We start from the raw sequence: 19,322 nt of genomic DNA, 5'->3' as shown, positions 1-19,322 counted from the left end.
TCTGTTCTTGGAGGAAATATTGGTATACACCCAGATAGAATGTTGTTGACAGTGATATTGACGTATAGACAATGGAACAAAGCTGCCTAGGAAAAGAAAGGGGAAAGTCATGTTTTGTGCCTCTGAACTACAAGAATTTGGGGTGGAGGGGTTCTGATTTAAAGTTTGGGTTAACCCATGAAAAGGATAATCTGCCTCTAATTAAGGATTGATTGTGTGTTTTTCTCATGCTTATAGATTACTTCAGTGATATGATGGAGCCAGCTAGTATGAGCTCCAAAACATTGATTATTAAGTTTGTAGGAATTTGTTGAGCTGATTGACATCAGGTTGCTAGCAAGAAATTGGTCATGGTGGGAGTATTTACACCATAGGAATTGGCAAACACTACAAATCAGGGCACCCCCAACCCCAGTCAGTTGTTACCATTTTTCAGGATGTCATTGCTTCAGAGCAATGGCTTTGTCCAGCTCCAAGACAAGCCAGACCCGTGGACTACAAGGTAAATGACTTCCCTAGAGACTACCACATGCATTTTGCCTCTTGATTTGATCAACGTTGTGGTCCTGTATCCCTTTTTTGTACGTGTATTCGCTAGAAGAGTGGGCCTCTTATTCCACTTCTGTCTGAACAATCAATCCTTGCAAAATTGACCTAGAGTATCCCACTCAGCAAACAGTTGGTCACCAGCTTTGCAGCAGTTATCAAATTCTAGTCCACAAGTAGGTCATTTTTTATGCAAATTGAAATTCCTAAATTTGAATTAATTAAAAACTCCATATAAATTCACAACTCACACAATTCAAAGTAAATTTTCCTGTAGGAATAAAGGTCTGCAAACATGAGTAGCACATATTTATGTGTACTTTTAATTTTCTTGATATTGTTTCTAATACTTTATAGAGGCTATTCTCCTGAATTTACAACATAAGGTATCTTGGTATTTGTCAGATCTTCTTCGGGAACTTATCATCACACCTAACGCCCCTTTCAATATAGTGATTTTAAGAAGCATTTTTCAGGATGAGTGACAGCATTACCATTTAACGGATCTGGATGACACTGTTATGATATGCAAAATAAATAGTAACAGTGAACATTACAATGGCATAGCAATAAATACCAATGCTATTTGTACGTAAACAACAAGGTAGTTCAATGATACAAAAGCAGGTAAGTGAAATTGCCGACTAAAACGGCATTCCTACCCCAAACCAAAACCATTGCTCTCAAGTCGATTCTAACTCATAACAACCCTATACGACAATGTAGAACTGCCTGGTGAATTTGAACCACTGACCTTTTCATTTGCAGCCAAACTCTTAACCACTGTACCACCAGGGCCCCAAAATAACATTACGGGGAGTAAAAGTTTTAATTCATCTGGTCTACCAGTTTTGAAATTGCATATCTCAACTTCACATTTTTTTCTAATTTGAGGCAATCATATTATGTCTAATTCTGTATATAAAATGCATTTTGTTTTACTGTATTTACATTGCACTATAAATATGGCCTTCTACTTGTTAAAGATGTAGATTACTAGGCTCTGGTTTTAAGTACATATAGGTAAAGCCCATTTTTAACCAACAACCCAGGTAACATCAGAAGATCCTGGTGTAGGTGGCATGGGTGAGCCAATGAAACACCAATATAATTCTTCTACCATTTAAAAATCCAGGCTAAAAAATCCTAAATGAAAGGCTTCAGCTTACATAAATAGAAACAGACCTATTTTAACACAGTCCTTTAACAAACTTTATCTTTGTTTAAATGAAATAAGTATACTTTAAATGTCGTTTATCAGCAAGGGAATGGTTCAATAAACTATGGTCCATCCATGAGCCTAAGTAAGGCCAGCTACCACTTTGCTTCTCATTAGCCTTACAAAGCTCTCCAGGGGAAGCGTTGTATCTGAAAGATGCATGCCACACCTCATTTTAATCATAGATAGAATAAACCGCATCTCTTCAAAGTCATTTAGCTGTGAATTTTCAAGAATACATCAAGTAGGTTTTCTATGGACCCATCTGTGTGGCACATTTATTTTCTGTGACTGTTCTGCTGAGCACAATGAAAACCTTGACTACTAATGAACAGGGACCCATAGAATGGCAGAGCTGCTGCTGCCGCCGATGCTGCTATTGGTGAGAGAAGAAACCTTTTCACCTGGAGCTGAAGCTGCAGGTCTGTTCATCTGTGAAAGCTTTTTAAGGAAAGCCTTTGAGTTGAGCTGCTTCTCTTCCCTCTCGTCTACTCCACTTGAAGAATAATTTCTAATATGGTCTTCTTAGCTCAGAAGCCAAGAAGCAAAGGCAATCTTCTCTACTATGTTAAAATCAACAAAATCTGGGGTTTCAATGAGACATAATAGTCTCAAGCTATTAGAAAGAAGGGCTGGTGTGGAGGTACTATAAATGATGAGATTAAAAATTTAGGCTTTGAAGGCAGGACCTCACTAACCCTTGGTTTTATCATCTGAAAAATGAGATTAAGAATAACATTTACCCCATGGATTTAGTATGGGAAACATAAGATAAAGCACACAAAATTCTTAGCAAAGTGATAGTAAATGATAAGCGTGTAAACAATCAGTTATATATAATCAATACAATGTCAGCAACCGTAGTATTAGGAAGAGAAAGAATCATATCCATATGGGCATTATGACCTGCCTGTCTTTTTTTTTATCTGAGCATAGGGCTGTCAGTAATAAATCTTTTTTTTTTTTTTTTTTTGAACCCACTATCTCCTGGGGCTACAGCCTTTGGGATTTGGGATAATTTATTAATTTAGCACTAGATGCAAATAAATAAATAAAATGGTGCTGTTAGGTGATCATACTGGTGGTGAAAGAGTGAAGAAAACACATTTCAGAGACAAGTACTCTTCAACCTAGCTTTGTGAACTGTAAATATAATCCAGAGAAAGTTCGTATTATATTATGGCTACTGCATCTATTATACCCAAATGCATTATAAATTATTATCCTCTGAGTCTTCACGGGTATCTCAATGATAGATGATGAGCAAACCATCTAATTTTATCAACTCTTTCTTTTTTTTTTATAAAAACGTTTATAATATTTTACAGAATCCTATCTACAAATTTAGTTCAGTGTAGAATTTACAAACTGTCACTTGTATTTTATTGTATTGGTTGAAACAGTATAATTTTTTTAAAAATCTTCATGCAATCTTTGTAGGTTGATTATAATATCAAGTTAGAGACAACAGGCTTTGTGATTTTTTTTTCCTGAAAGGCCTGAGAAACTGGCTTAACAAAGGCAAAATTATGAGAAAGATAGTTTTTTTTCGAATAAGAAATAAATCAGGCAGGAAGGGATTATAGCAAAGGAGGGACACGAAGAGAAATCTTAAAGTCCTTCAAAGTCCAAAAGGCCTGCTTGGAGCCTCCCTTCAAGCCCCAATCTCTCCCTTTCATAAAGTCAGCATAGATATTTGTATGTCCCTTACTGACCAGCCTACTTTGTTTCATCATTATGTATTTATCTGGGTTTATTTTTTTTTATTAGACGGTAATCTCCTGAAGGGAAGGGGGTATTTCTCATTTATTTCTTTTCTCCCACAGTGCTCAGCACAGAACTTGTTCATGGCAGTTGTTCAGTGCACTGTCACAAAATTGAACCGAAGTGTGAATTATATTGCTCAAACTCTATAAAAAAAAATCCATAGAGACAGAAATTTTAAAAGGCAGTGAAAATGCAAACAGGTTTAGCAGTCCAGGAAATAACTATTAATTTAAGAAAAGGGAAATACATTTGCTCTTTAGGTAGAACGCATTCTCTAATATTTAGAACTACTTTGTAAAATATGATTGCTTTCTCTGAGGTACACATCCATTCATCCCAGCTAAAAGGAAGATATATAATGCATATTAATACATCAGTGTTTAGAAATGGGCTCTGGTGCCAATTTCCTCAGTGTAAGTCCTGTATCAACCACCACGGGCTATGTGGTCTTGGATAAGTTACAGTGTCATGTGAAGCTTGCCAAGGAATCCAGGAATGCTAGAAGAAACAAAGATCTCCCCCTACAGCCAACAGAACGAGAGCCTTTTCTTAGAGCCAGAGGCCTGCATTTGGGCTTCTAGCCTCCTGAACAATGAGAAAATAAACTTCTGTTCTTTGAAGCAACCCACTTGTGATACTTCTGTTGCAGCAATACTAGAAAACTAAGACATCACGTATTCGAGTCACAAAGGAAGACGTTAATTACATATGACTGGATGCCATATTGACTCAGTGGTTACTGAAAGTTGGTACACTGGGATAAGAGATCAGGCATTACGCAGGATACCCTATCTGACTAATTTTTTTTTTTCTTCTTCTTTAGCAGGTGGTATTTCCATTGGTCCCTGGCACTTTAACACAATGGGATGAATTACATGAGGAAAAAATGGCTTCATGAAGAGCAGGAAATACAAAAATAAATCACTAGCTGCTTTAAAAAAAAAACAAAAAACTTTAGTCAATCAATATAAGTTGAGGGATAACAATACTACTAAAAATAGCTAACATGAAGTGTTTTGCACATACAAGAAAGCTTAGTCCTTCATGTGCATTCTCTCATTTGTTCCCCACAACAGAGCCATGAAATAGGCACACTTTACACATAAGGAAAATTTACAGAACTTTAGCAATTTGTCCAAAGTGCCAAGACAGTGTGAGTGTCTACTACCCAGGGTTGAAAGGCATCTCCACAGAGTAACCTCCATCTTATTATGACCTTGGACTCAATTCGAACAAAAAGAAAAGTGACCTGGCTTCCAAAATGTAAAAGAGAGGCAATATGTTCCACTAAATATGGACATGGTCTGATGCACTTTCAGATTGCAGGAGCAATTACCTATGGGCTGCGAGGTCTCTCAAGAACATTGGCAAAACCAGACATGGGTAAACCACAAAGGTACCTATTAACCGAGCTTCAACCACACTGGCATTAATAAGAGGATGATGAATGGTTAAGGGAGGCTGAGCAAAATCTGTATAACGTTACAGCCTCTTTTTAAATGAAAATCCTTAAAAGAGCTCCAGTCCGTGCCAATATACCAAAATAAATTGACTTAAAAAATAAATCCTAAGGTAATATACGACCTCTCTCTGACTTAAAAAAAAAAAATTTAAATTGTCCAAGTAGTTCTAGTGATCTTTTCTGTATGCCTGACTCCTTTTATTTTTATGACACTTCTCACTTTTAAGTTACCAGCCTAAATTTATAAGAGCATTCAATTGCTCTCTCCCCAGGATGTGGTGCCTCAGACCAAGTGTTTTACCCTAAGCATCTAAAGGCTTAAAAAAAAAAGGCTTAGTCATCTACTATTAGCTTAGAATGATTAAAATAGACATTAAACCATGTCAGTTTATCTTAAACAATCATATCTTCACAAAGGATAAATGCTTACTTGTCATGGATATCAGAGACAACATAAAGTGCTGGCAAGAACTGAGAATTCGTATGTATCAATTCATCTCTCTCTCAGACGTGCACACACACACAAAGACACCTTTCCTAGAATGCACATCTGTACAAAGTATTAAATGAGATTAATTCCTTCCTTCCTTTTTAATGCAGCAAAAGACTAAAATGAGAATATATGTCTGTAGTGATTTATATATTTTTTTTACACTTTAGAAAGCATTCACATGCACGCTGTCTCGTTTTACCGTAAGAAAACTAAAGCAAGAGGAAAGTGCATGGCCAATGTTGAAGAAGAACTCTTGTCACAGAAAACTCCAGATAATTATTAGCGCCTACGTGCCACTTATCTTCTAATTCCATTTCTAGTTGCAAACTGATAGCCCATGGGCCTCGTTTGGCCTGCAGATGTGTTTTATATGGTCCACACGGGGTTAAAAAAAAAAAAAAAAAAACTGAATTCCTAACCAATATTTTTGTTAGAATAGTCTTTTTGCAACATACAGATCCAAGTTTCAGAGCTTCACTTTAAAGATCTGGAGCTCTGATACCACTAGACCTGCCTTCCCCTGAGTAAACAATTGGTTGGAGCTCGGCAGCTGTGTCCATGTTTCCCATCCTGCTTCTGGCTTGCCCTGTTCATTTCTGCTGCCTCCTGTAGGCACAGAGTATGGAGCCTGCACTACCACATGTAGGTGCAGTGGTAGTACAGTGGTAGAATTCAAGCTCTCCATGCATGAGACCTGGCTCGATTCTGGCCAGTGAATCTCAACAGCAGCCGCCACCCTACCAGTGAAGGCGTGGTTCTAGCCGTGATGCTGAACAGGTTTCAGTGGAGCTTCCAGACTAACACATACCAGGAAGAAAGGCTAACAATCTTCTTTTGCATATCAGCAAATGAAAACTCCGTGGATCACAACATTGTGCATAGGTTTGCTATGAGTTTAGGGCCAACTTGATGGCAGCTAACAACAACAACCACCACTGCATATAACAAAGCAAAGATTCCCAATCCATGGAGAAGTTCTGACAATATTCTGCCAAGAAAGAATGGAATGCAGACTGAAATATGAGAACCAGAATTTTAGAACTGGAATAAATGCTGAGTTAATTCAGTCTCAGGGTTCACGATCAAGTGCTACTGCGTGCCAGGGGAACCTTAGAAATCATTTCCTTGAATATTCTTCAGTATTTAAAAAAAAAAAATCTAATTACTGCTGTAGTGAAGTAAATTGGTTTTCTTTTTCTAACCAAAAATACAGCAGTTCGAATCCACCAGCTGCTCCTTGGAAACCCTATGGGGGGAGTTCTACTCTGTTCTATAGGGTTGCTATGAGTTGGAACTGACTCAACAGCACATAACAACAACAATACAAAATTATATTATTTAAAACCTTATGATTCTAGTGCTATTTTTTACATGTTTACATCTTTCTTCCAGTTGTTTCTTCTTTTATTTTTTTCAATGTGGTATTAATTACATCAAGTCACAATAACATCAGTTACAGTTACTGCTAATTAAGTGGTTCAATTATGTGTGTTCAAAATAGAACATGATTTTGATACATAAACTTGGGAGGATTTATTTATTACTGAGAAAATATAGTTTGGTATTCAAAATATTTCTAAACCGAGGTCCACTGGGAGATAAAATGAAATAAGTCTTTGGTTATAGTTAAAACATCGGGAAATACAGAATTATTTAATATGCTATTTTGCAGAAAATAAAGCTGAGGCCTAAATAAAACAAGTGACTTGCATGAGGTTGTTCAATGATCTTGGAACTAAAATTCTAAGTCAGGTGTTTGACCCATGATACATGATCTCCCTAAATCACCTTCCACGCAATTTGAGACACATCCATTTCTCACTGGTATAGACTAACAGACTCATTCATCAAGCACTGGGTCAAGATTTGTGAGGCTGTGGGGATCCAGAGACTAATAGTTCACAGTCTCTCCCCTCATGGAGCTTATTCTAGCGAGGAAGGTAAAAAAACAAAACATATTGCCATTGAGTTGATTCTGACTCATGGTGATCCTATGTGTGTCACTTAAATAATAAAGTGTCATAGGTACTGGGATAGAATGGAACAGGAGAGGAAAAAACAAAATACACAACCAGAAACATTTCAGAGGCGATACGAATGATAATGAGTTCAGACTCAAATAGGAAAATGTTTGAGGAGACTGTTCCAAGTATAGGTGAGGCAGCTGGATATCTGGCTAAGTGTGTATAGGGTCTCTAGGAGTCGTAATTAACTTGATGGCAATGGGTTTAGTTTTTGGTTTATTTGTGATAACAGCAAAAACCAAACCCATTGCCACTGAGTGGAGTCCAACTCATAGTGACCCTACAGGACAGAGTAGAAGTGCCCCATAGGGTTTCCAAGGAGTGGATGGCGAATGCGAACTGCTAAACTTTTGGTTAGCAGCCGAGCTCTTAACCACTTCCCCCATCACCCCTCCATGGCGCAACATTTAGGTATTTGGCTGCTGACTGGAAGGTTGGAGGTTTGAACTCACCCAGCAGCATCATGGGAGAAAGACCTTGTAAAAATTGCAGCCAAGAAAACCCTATAGGGCTATTCTACTCTCTGCCACATGGGGTTGCTATGAGTTGGAATTGACTTGACTGCACCCAACGATAAGGACCTTTATATGTCATACCTGTGGAAATGTTATGTTTCATGGCAAAAGGGATTTTGCAGCTGTAATTAAGGTACTAATTAACTGATCTTAAAATAAGGGTATTATCTTGGATTATTCAGGTATGTCCGATGTAATTACAGGAGTCCTTAAAAGCAAAACTTTTTCTTGGCTGAGAACAAAAGACAAAGACAAGTGATGCTGCAGGAGAGGAAGTCAGAGAGATTCCAAGCATAAGAAGGGTTTGTCGTGCCATTGTTGGAGTGAAGATGAAGGGGACCACGTGGCAAGGAAATGAGGATTTCCATCCTACAGCCACAGGAACTAAATACTGTCAGCAACTTGAATGAGCTTAAAATGGATTCTTCCCCAGAGTTCCAGAAAGGAATGCCATCCTGCCAACACCTTGATTCCAGCCTTGTAAGACTGTAAGCACAGAACCCAGCTCAGCCAAGCTGTGCCTTGAGTTCTGATCCACGGAAAATGTTAGATAATAAATGGATGTTGTTTTAAGCCACTAAATTTTGGGCTCTAATTTTTTTAATATGTTATACATCAATAGAAAGTTAATGTGATCCCTTAAATAAGAATTTGGGGGGAATGATGAAAATACTAATTTCCTCCTCACCATGTCTAATACCTTGCAGATCAATTTTTCAAAAGGAGGGTGCACCTACAGGTAAAGCTGATATTTTAGTTGAATATAAATATTATCTAATGTGGAGGCCAAAGTAAATGCCCAAGTTAGAAAGGTGAAGAATTGCCTTTGGAAGCAAAAGAAACATATTTAGTTGAAAGATTCCCTGCATACCAGACTTTGAATGAAATATTTTGTATTCTCTTTTTAACCATCATCCCATAGCTATGGGGCAGATATATTTTCATCCCCATTTCACAGGTGAGAAGACTAAGGCCCTTACATATAAGTGATCAGTCAGATTGAAAGCTAATAATTGTCAAAAGTTGGGATAAGCCTTCAGATAACCCAGGTCTCTCTGATTGGGCAGCTCCTGTGGCTCATTTATAATATATTCATGAGGTCTACGGTTCAGACCACAATTGTCTGTGTTTATGGGTACATGGCAAAAGTGATAACATCAGAGGCCCTGTTTGGAAAGGCAATTCTTCAGCTTTTGAAGAAAGCTTTTGACAAACAGGTCTTTAATCTGCAGGAGACATAGCTCTCCCTGAGTGATTATTTTATCCTCTCCTACATAATGTCTTCAAACAAGGACACCAGGCTTCACTGGCTCTGGCATCATAGTAAATTCTACCACTGCAGCATATGGCACCCGATGCTGGAAACGGGGCCCCTCTGAATTCTAGAATTAAGATTGGCAATCCTAAACAGGATTCCGCTGAGGATGCCTGTGCCTTTCTAATTCTGGAAGAATCTTCTGTCATCTGCTCCAGGAAATCTGTGCATGCATTTCATCTGGAGAGCCTAACGAATTTTCTCACCTCTGGTCCATCTCACTCCACTGTGATTTATCCACATTAATCTTCTCACTGATTTCTCTCTTCTCATTCTGAACAGCTTGCATGCTACTGCTTCAATTGCTTTTTTTGTTTGTTTGTTTTGGAAATTATTCTGTTATCTAATTGACCTTACTATTAATTTTATTTTCTATTATCTAATTTATTCTACCCTCCTATCCCCCCCCCACCCCGTTTCAGGCCATTGCTTCTTATTTCTTTCAGTTCCAGTCAATCAACTCTCCCCCTCCCTCAAGGTTTACAATACTCTCTAGCAGAAATAAATACTTACAGAGATTAGAACATCTACAGGAAAAACCAGGACATGAGAATTTTATATGACCCACTCCCTCCTCCAACTGCAGACATGAACTTCTCTCCATTATTATTTTACAATAACAGGTTCTCTTTCCCTAGATTTTATAACTCATCGCATTATCTCCAAACTGTCTCTCTCTCCTTCTTCTTTTCTTCTCACTTTATTGCTCTCTCTCTTTCTATAAGGTTTGTTGTTTTCATTTGGCTTATAAAAGCAAGATTTTTTTAATTCACAATATTTTAGAAATTACAGGAACATACAAAAAGAACATTTAAAAAACATTTGTAATCATAAAAACCAAGACGGTCATCATTAACACTTTTCTATATATCTCTCACCACAACCTGTTACGCTCTAACCCTTTATTGGAGTTTAATCAAAATCAAAGATCTGTAACCTTTTTTTGGCAGAGCCTCTACTTTATGTCTTGAAATGCAGACATTCCCGCCACCTCTGATATGAAAGCAAGATATGAATTTCTACAATAGTTCAAAGAGGAAATAGATTGTTTCAGTCCAGGGAGATGAGGGCTGGCTTCATGAAAATGGTAATATTGAAGCTCTGCTCTTAAGGGAGGTGGGGAGTTTGTTCTTGAAGTGCCATGGAGGATACGATGAGGGACAGTATTTCAGAGACAGGTCGTGGTCTGAGAAGAAGAGGTACAGATTCTTATCAGCAGAACACATATTTGAGGAATATTTAGTAGTCCTGTTTCTTGGGGGAGCCCTGGGGGCCCAGTAGTTAAGCATTTGACTGCTAACCAAAAAGTTGGCAGTTAGAATCCACCATTCGCTCCTTGGAAACCATATGCGGCAGTTCTACTCTGTCCTACAGGGCCAATGTGAGTCAGAATCAACTTGAAGGCAACAGGCTTGATTTTTGTTTTTTTATTTATCGGGACATAGAGGCTAACAGAAATGATTCAATGGGAATTGGGACTAGGAAGTTATATTGGTCAATTTCTTCCTTTAAAAGATATGTGTGGAATTTGGCAGGTTAACTGATGATCATGGTCATGCCTCAGGTTCCTCATCCATAAAATATGGATAACAATACTTATCACCTAGGGTTTGTCTTGGTTCAAGTTCCCTGGAAGCAGATCCTGAGATAAGTGATTTATTAAGGAAATCCTCCCAGTGGAGACCTGTGAGGATATGAACACAAAGAGAGGCCAGGGCAGCAAGCCAAGCGAAGGTACCATCTCAGGCAACATGCTACAGAGATTAGCTTTAACCTCATCTTTTCAGGTAACTCTGAAATGCAAGTTACACCTCAAACACGTCCTGACCTGAGGCTAGAGAGCTGAGGTATTTGTACTCCTGGGAGCCATGTTTGTGTGACCGGGAGGACAGCAGAGTCACTAGCTGGTGTAAACCCTCCAAGAGACAGAATTTTGATGAGGGAGCAGTAAAATAAATATCACTGGGGACATGATCATCCAAAACAGAAACAACGGTAAATGGAGAAGAGGCGTTGCTTTTTCCCATAAGGACAGAAAAAACACAAATGCAAGTTTAATCTCAATACAACGAGAAACATAATAAACTACTATAGGGTCGCTATGAGTCGGAATGGACTGGACTGCAATGGGGGATCAGTCATTTAAATCCCTCCACTTAACCTACAGAAGACAGCGAATTCCAGAGAAGACAGGTTCTTTGCTCAGCAAGGTGAGGGGGTAGGGGGTGAAAACTGGGCCTGTCCAGGGAGGGTTAATAGGCTACCCAAAGAGAAGATAAGGGAGGGCAGATCTGAGGGCACAGCAAGAAAGAGACCAGGACGTGCAGCAGGAGATGCTGGAGAAAGACCTAGAGGGAGAACCTGAAAGAGTTTGAGAGAGTGGTACAAACAATTAAGGTGCTCAGCTGCTAATCAAGAGGTTAGAAGTTTAAGTCCACCCAGAGGTGCCTTGGAAGAAAGTCTTGGTGATCTACTGCTGAAAAATTAGCCATTGAAAACCCTCCTGAGCACAGTTACACTCCGACAACATGGGATCACCATGAGTCAGAATCGACTCGACAGCAACTGGTTTTAAGAAAGCTATGGCTGCTGCACAGAGAGAGGAAATTGGGGGAACCCAAGACATTTTTAATCGAGTTTTGCTATGTGATATTTATTTCATGGAACGTCAGTATGATCTACGTCTTCAACTTTTGCTTTCTTCAAGATGACTGCTGGGGTGCGTGTGAGTGTGTGTGCTTTGGGAAACAGGGTTCTTTGTGAGACCAGGAAGCCCCTCTTTGTGCTCCCAACAACTGAAGTCCGTTATAGTCGGGTTATATTGTTTCTTATTCACTGTAAGAAACTGCTAACCAGCAGCTCTGAAAACATGGTCCCCAGGCAATCAGAAAAAAAAACCCAGAAAGGAGAGAGGATTGAAACAGTGGGGAGAGAAAGGAAACTGCATCTGAACTCAATTACATCAGTCAGCCAATCAGTTCTCCATGGCACTGCATATTATTCATAGTAAAAGTTAAAACAAAAAAGAAAATGGAGACTAATCATAAAAAGGCTTAATCATGAAAATAGAGCACACACATCTCTAAACAAAGAACTGCTGGAGCCAATCACATGCTCCAAATGAAGAGATATACCGTACATCTGTAAACTGGCTGAAGCATCAGGAAAAATCCCTATGTTAATCAGAAGGCATTCTTTCTATACAGCAAGCTCCTACCCATTACAATCGACTGCGCTAATGACCATTACTCAAGATGACAACATCGTAACTAAAATCGCCATTTGTTCAAGCTAATTTCTTATAAATCTGTGATTTTCCTCCATTACATTTAATATTTATGGAACCTAACTCACTGGAACCTCTCTATTTTCTGGTTATTACTATTCATTTCCAGGATGTAAAATGAAGGTCATTAAAGTTGGACTTTTCCTTTTCTTTTACAGTTACCTAGCATTATATCTTTAAAAGGCAATATAATTCCAATCAGATTCTTGGCATACAATAACAGTTTTACCTTTACTTGAATATTATGTTATGGGGAACAAAATTCAGGTTCCATTAATTTTATCTGCTACACACAGGTATTTCTCACTTTAAGTGATAGCTACGTCCTAAAAAATCTGGCTAGAAAGTGAATACTTTTGTTAGGAAACCATGATTTCACTCTGACTTTTATCATAAAAGAGGAAAAAAATACTGAAAAGAAATTGAAAACCACTGGCAAGGAAGAGATGAAGTTGGCAAGCAGGTCAATGGCATGTTGGGTCCAATGTTCTCTGTTCTCCTTCCTCATTCTTCCCTTCCTCCCTGAAATTTCTCATTTGTCTCAGGATTCCTTTGGGATGTAGTATGCATGGTTCTTGGAACTCAGTGCTTTCCTACTTTTTCTGGATACTTACAGTGTGTAAATGAAACTGGCTCTGTCTGCCAACGGATTCTGTAATCAAACAAATGAGATATTCTTGAATTTTACAAGACTGTGGATTCCATAAATAAAATGTATGCCCTGTGACAGAGATTACCTACAGTAAAAGCTCTAAAATCTAGGCTACTTAGATTCATGGTGGCTACATTTAAGTGGCCTCATGTATTTACTCTCATTCTGTGCCTCTCTTTGCTTTGCATCACTGGCATTTTTTAACTGAATACATTAAACCAAAAGGCAGATTTCAGTCTTCTACATAGATCTGATATATTGGTGGAAGTATTCAATATCCTTCAACAACAAATTTGCATGACCCCTCCCCACTATCTTTTCTTCAAACAGAGAAAATACTTTTCTCAAAGATAAAATTCTAGGGAAATTTCTCATCACTCTTGGACCCCCTCTACACATACACATACACACATGTACACACAACACAACACACCCACACATAAAAACACAACACACACATAGAGAGAGAGGACAAAAAAAAAAAAAAGTAGGACTTAATGTAATAAAAAGATGTCAAAAATAAAATGAGCGCTAACTGAAAAGTGAAAGGCTTTGCTCAGACTGAACTAATATAGAATGGTCCTCACGCTGGGATAATGAGTTGAAGAGAGCCCACACTGGGAATCAACTCCCACCGTCACTGTAAAAAATAAATAAGAAAAAAAAAAAACTTTAATACCAGTTTCTAGTTTCAAATGAAATGCTTTCCCTTTAGAGGTTTCACACGAAAGAAAAAAAAAAAAAAAAAAAACAACTAGGGGTGGGTTGGGGGTGGGGGTGGGTGGGAAGGTATAGGAGCCATGAGTGGTATGGAAAATGGACCTGGATGTAAACTAGCCTGGCAAAGATGCACCTGAAAGTACTAGCCCCTATCAGACCAGTAGTTTGTACCCACCTTCCTACACAGTAGTGGTGCAAAGAAATTTATACCTCAACCTGAGTACAGTTTACACACCATGGGCAAAGTAGGGATGTGGCTATTTCTAGGGCTGCCTGAGAAAATTCCATGAGCATTTAAAGTGCAAAATTGAAGAGAAAAAAAATGCAGTCTTTTCTTTCTAGAAGCTCTAATTGTGACTTATGGGCTTATTTGAGACCCAGTTGGGTAACACGTCAAAAGGACTTAACTAACATGCATAGCCACCACCATCCATTCATCCGTGGAGGCTAGTATGTTACTATGATGCTGAACAGGTTTCAGCAGAGCTTCTAGACTAAGACAGACTAGGAAGAAAGGGCTGGCGATCTACTTCCAAAATTCAGCTAGTGAAAACCCCGAGAATCACAACAATCCAATATACAACTGATCATGGGAATGGGAAGTGTTTTGTTTAGTTTCTTTGTACATGGGGTCCCCATGTGTTGGAGGTGAACTCGATGGCAGCTAACAACAACTCCTTCTCTCTCTCAATGACCTTTTTTTTTTTTTCCAAAAAAGGGGGAACATCTGAATTGAGGAAAAGGACAGAACTTGAAATAACACCAGTAGAAATAATAGCAGATGCAGGGAAAGATTACTCAGAGAAGGTGAAAGCTCACTGAGCCCCCTGGAAATGGAAGAGTCTATGGATTTGGTTATTGTCGCGTAGATGGAAGGCAGATTTGGTGAGAGACAGGAGACTGAGAAGTATGGAACTGATAAGCCTCTGAAGGGGTTGCGCCTGGGAAACTCAGCAGATAGTGGTAGCTCGAATGTGGTCAGGAAGTTGATCGCAAATCCGATCCCCTTCCCTCCAGGGAAAAGATGAGCATGCCAGCTACAAGAAGGTATAAATTGAACCAGCAGATAGCAGGCCGATTAGAGCCGAAACTATTACTCTCCCAGCAACTGAAAGTATTCACACGTCTTTATGTTCACAGTCCTTTAAACGCAGAGCAACTCAATAAATTCTTATTTATGTGATTTTTTTTTTATCAGAAGTAGCAGTGCCTAGATGGTTTCCTTCTTTTGTTTATAGGCAGAAGGGGGTACAATGCGCATGAATTTTTTTTCTTTAATATCAGCTAGTGACTGCCCTTCGGGTTGCCGTGTTAAAATGGGAATTGAAGGGTTTTGACAGTTTCACCGTACATCTTTGTATTCACAAAGTCTTCTAATCTTGAAAAGGGTTCTTTGTTTTAAATCAGGCATCTATTGATTAACCGTGAGATGGAGCTCAGCTCACCAGGGGCTGAGGTGGGGTATACACTGTGGAATTAGGACAGTTAAACACGGAAATCGATCCTCCCTTTCTCCTGCCGCTGTTGCTGTAGCAAGCAGTTTCTCTAAGCTATTAATTTTATTATTAGCACACCTGGAGGCTCTGCTTCCCTCAGGGAAAAGCAATTCAACCGTGTGTGCTACAAGACCAGTAGCGGTTGATCAATGACACAGCTGGGACAGGCCAGGGAGTTGCGCCCCATTCCCACCCATTTGGAATTTGAGAGTGATTTTTTCTGCAAAGGGAGGGACATGATTAAAATGTTTCCGATCAGCTCCCTCTACTATTTTCAGAAAACTTTGGTCACCAAGCACTTGTTTTTTGTTTTGTTTGGTTGGTTGGTTTTTAAGTGCATCTGAAAAGAGAAGTCTTCTAGGTTCTAGTCCTAACTCTGCCCCTTGTTCACCTTGTGACTTCCAGCCAGCCATTTCCTCCCTTCTATTTAATTTTTTAATTTTTTTTTTTTTATTTCTTGTATAAAATGGGAACTGGGAAGAAGGGGGCTACCCCTGGATCAGAAAATGTAAATTGGCTGCTCACAGGCTTAATCTGTCTCTCCTTCCTGGTGGGTATTGGCCAGCATAATATTGACCCTAAGAACTCATAAAAAATGCATGCACTTTTGGAAAACATAAATTAGATGCCAACTTTCAGAAAGCAGAGTATTTCATATAAACATCTGGATGTCTGGCTTCTCATTAAAAAATCAGGTGCACTTGGCAACACTGGGATCCAGCATATATCGTAGAGTTGTGGAGTGACTGTCCCTTTCAGAGAACGCGTGGGCTCTATGTTCCCACACATCCTCACCCAGCCCACATTACCAGGTAATGTTACCTGCTTGTTGCTTGTATAGTCGAGTTTGCAGACTTGACCAAGGTGATCTCTACAATAATAAAAATCAGAATTCTCTACAAATATTCCAGTACAAATAATCCTCTTGATAGACTATCTCAAGTCTAAGTCTTCCATTTTTTGTCTTTTTTTTTTCTTCCTTTCTTCCTTTCTCCCTCCCTCCCTTCCTCCTCCTCTTTCTGGAGCTCTCTCTCTCTAAACATATCTATCTCTCTCTCTCTATTATATTCCAGGAAGAAACAAGTGTTTAACAAAAGGGATTTTAGGGAATATGGAAAGTAGACCTAGAATACGCACAAGGCTGACTTCTGTATTTTAAAGGTGTCCAGATGATAGGGTTGAGTTTGCCAAGTTCATGATGATATAGACAGATATGTATCTACTTCCATAGTGTGCATAAAACTGAGCTAGTTGCCAGAGAAGTCCCAGGACATAGTTTATTCATTGCTCTGGTCCATATTTTGATGTACTAGCTGGGGTTTCAGGGTAAGTGCAGTTTACAGCAAGGAGCAGGTTTTGCTTACAAATAATCAATGCACCGATTTCTGCCAGCCCCAGGCAAAAGTATGAAGAAGGCCATTGGCTCTTGTAATCCAATTTCAGTACCCTCTGAAGACTGGCACCTTTCCCCATTCTTTCAATAAATCTTGATTGAGCAACTATTATATGCTAGGCTCTGTTCCGGTAACAAGTGATAAGGATGAGGTGAATTCCATCACCTGGGCTGCCACCATCAGAAATCCATGGGACTCCACCTACGACTTCTAGCAAACCTTGATGTAGAAGCAGCACATGCTTTGGAATGAAGACAACCATTCTTGCTCTCCTTTTCTGAGTCGTTCTTCCCCTTTTAACATAAACTAACTGCCCCATACGTTTCCTATCTAATCTTTCAAGTTGCTGTTGTCAATTTGATTCCGTATTGCTAGATCGTAAAAGAGCACAATGGTCAAGGTAGACTTTCTTTACCAGTTAAGCTAAACTACTGTTTGGTATTAAAAGAAGACTTCAGAGAATATTTTTTTGGTTTAAAGTTTGGGTTTAAAGACTATCTCAGGATAATAGTTTCAGGGGGTTCACCCAGCCTCATGGCTCCAGAAAGCCTGGATTCCATGAGAATTTGAAATTCTGTCCTATATTTTCCCCTTTTGATCAGAATTCTCCTACAGAATCTTCTATCAAAACATTCAGTAATGGTAGCCGGTACCATCCAGTTCTTATCTCATGGCATAGGAGACAGTTGTTCATGGAGGCAATTTGCCACACATTCCATTTCTTCCTCCTATTCCTGGCTCTCCTTGTTTCTGTTACTTCAGATGAATAGAGACCAATTGTTGTATCTTGAATGTCTGCTTGCACACTTTTAAGACCCCAGGCACTACACAATAAACTAGGAGGTAGAACAGAGGCACTTAACATGTTATTAGATCAATTAGCTGGGTTGTCCCATGAAGCCATAACCCTAAACCTCCAAACCAAGCAACCAAATCCCATGAGGCATTTGGTTGTACATAAATAGCCTTAGCAGCTACTCTTTTTTTTTTTTTTCATTGTTGTGAATATATCTATCACACGTCTTTTGCCAAACTCAATTTTTTACAGGTGTACAAATTATTGACAGAAAAGTATGGAATGCTTCACAAATTTGTATGTTCTCCTTCCTCAGGGGCCATGCTAATCTTCTCTGTATTGTTCCAGTTTTAGTACAGGTATCCCCTGACTTATGACCTATTTCAGTTACGATGAACTATACTTATGACCATCTTTTTTGTTTTGTTTTATACATCTTATTGTAATATGTATTATACACACTGTTGTAGCATGTAATTTGCCAATGTATCATTCTCACATGTTCACTTGCAGATGTTTATATGTAATGTTTCCAAACCCCAAAGACAAATAAATATCGGATTTATAAGGATATTGATAATAAAAGGCAATAATAATGAAAATTTAAAAAAGAGGTATTCAACTTATTCACAACCAACTCATGATGGATTCATCAAGACTAAATCTCATTGTAATTTGGTGACTAACTGTATGTGCTGTCAAAGCTAGCATGGACGTGATGTTTCGGGAAAGCAGATCACCAGGTCTTTCTTCCGAGATCCCTGGGTAGAATGGAACCTCCAGCCATTTGGTTATCAGCCTAGTGTGTTAACTGTTTGCACCAGCCAGGGGCTGTTTGGCATAGAGGTGTTCATTATCCTATTCTGTTTATTGTGTATACATTGAATTGTTTTTACAACAAAAATTTAAAAAATAATTGTAAAGAAAAGGGTGTCAAAAAAAGTCTGCAGATCAAGTTGTGGGAAACTAAGTCCAATAAGAAAATATAATCTTTTATGAATTTAAATTTATACAATTTAAAAGATTGTACTTTTCTGAGGTAATTTTTCTTGTATTTTAGTGCTAGGATAGCCTTTCTTTTTTTAAATGGTAACAGTATTAGCAAAATAGCTAAGAAGTATCAAAAACAGACTTGTAGCCTGATATTGTAAATAAAAGTTTTTTTTTTGTAACACATCCAGGTTCATTTATTTACGTATTGTCTATTGCTGCTTGCTTAATACAAATGCCAAGTTGAGTAGCTGCAACAGGGGCCCTATAGCCACAAAGCTAAGATGTTTGACCTTTCACAGAAAAATTTACTGACCCTTGATCTAACTTTATTCCTGCCGCATAATAGGTGCTCAATAAAAGCTTCCGCTTTTTCTGTCTGAAAGTCCAGTTACTTAAGGTCTCTTGTAGGTGACTGAGTACTAATTGGACACATTAATTTAAGCTATTAATGACTGATAAAGGCTTAATTTGTCACTGCTTCTAGATAAGACTTGAAATGCCCCCCCTTTAGAATGCAAATGTTAGCACAAGGACATGGCTAATAAATCAATTCCAAGAACCAAGATTACAGAGTTCTTCTGTGGTAGGGGGACATTTTGTCAGTGAAATAGTCTTTATGGACTTCCCCCACCTATCCCACCAAC

The 19,322-nt window shown here is 38.7% G+C and overlaps 1 non-coding gene across 1 annotated transcript; it reads right to left on the bottom strand.

The window, feature by feature from the left end:
• Positions 1-17,956: 17,956 nt before the first annotated feature.
• Positions 17,957-18,063, bottom strand: LOC111751868 (U6 spliceosomal RNA). Its single transcript, XR_002786927.1, has one exon. It is a non-coding gene; the product is annotated as a U6 spliceosomal RNA (small nuclear RNA).
• Between the last annotated feature and the right edge of the window lie 1,259 nt (positions 18,064-19,322).

The sequence above is a fragment of the Loxodonta africana genome, chromosome 2 (genome assembly GCF_030014295.1).
Source record: "Loxodonta africana isolate mLoxAfr1 chromosome 2, mLoxAfr1.hap2, whole genome shotgun sequence".
NCBI classification, from domain to species: domain Eukaryota; kingdom Metazoa; phylum Chordata; class Mammalia; order Proboscidea; family Elephantidae; genus Loxodonta; species Loxodonta africana.
The sequence above is the reverse complement of the archived record's forward strand: the minus strand, read 5'-3'. Positions and strand labels throughout refer to the sequence as shown.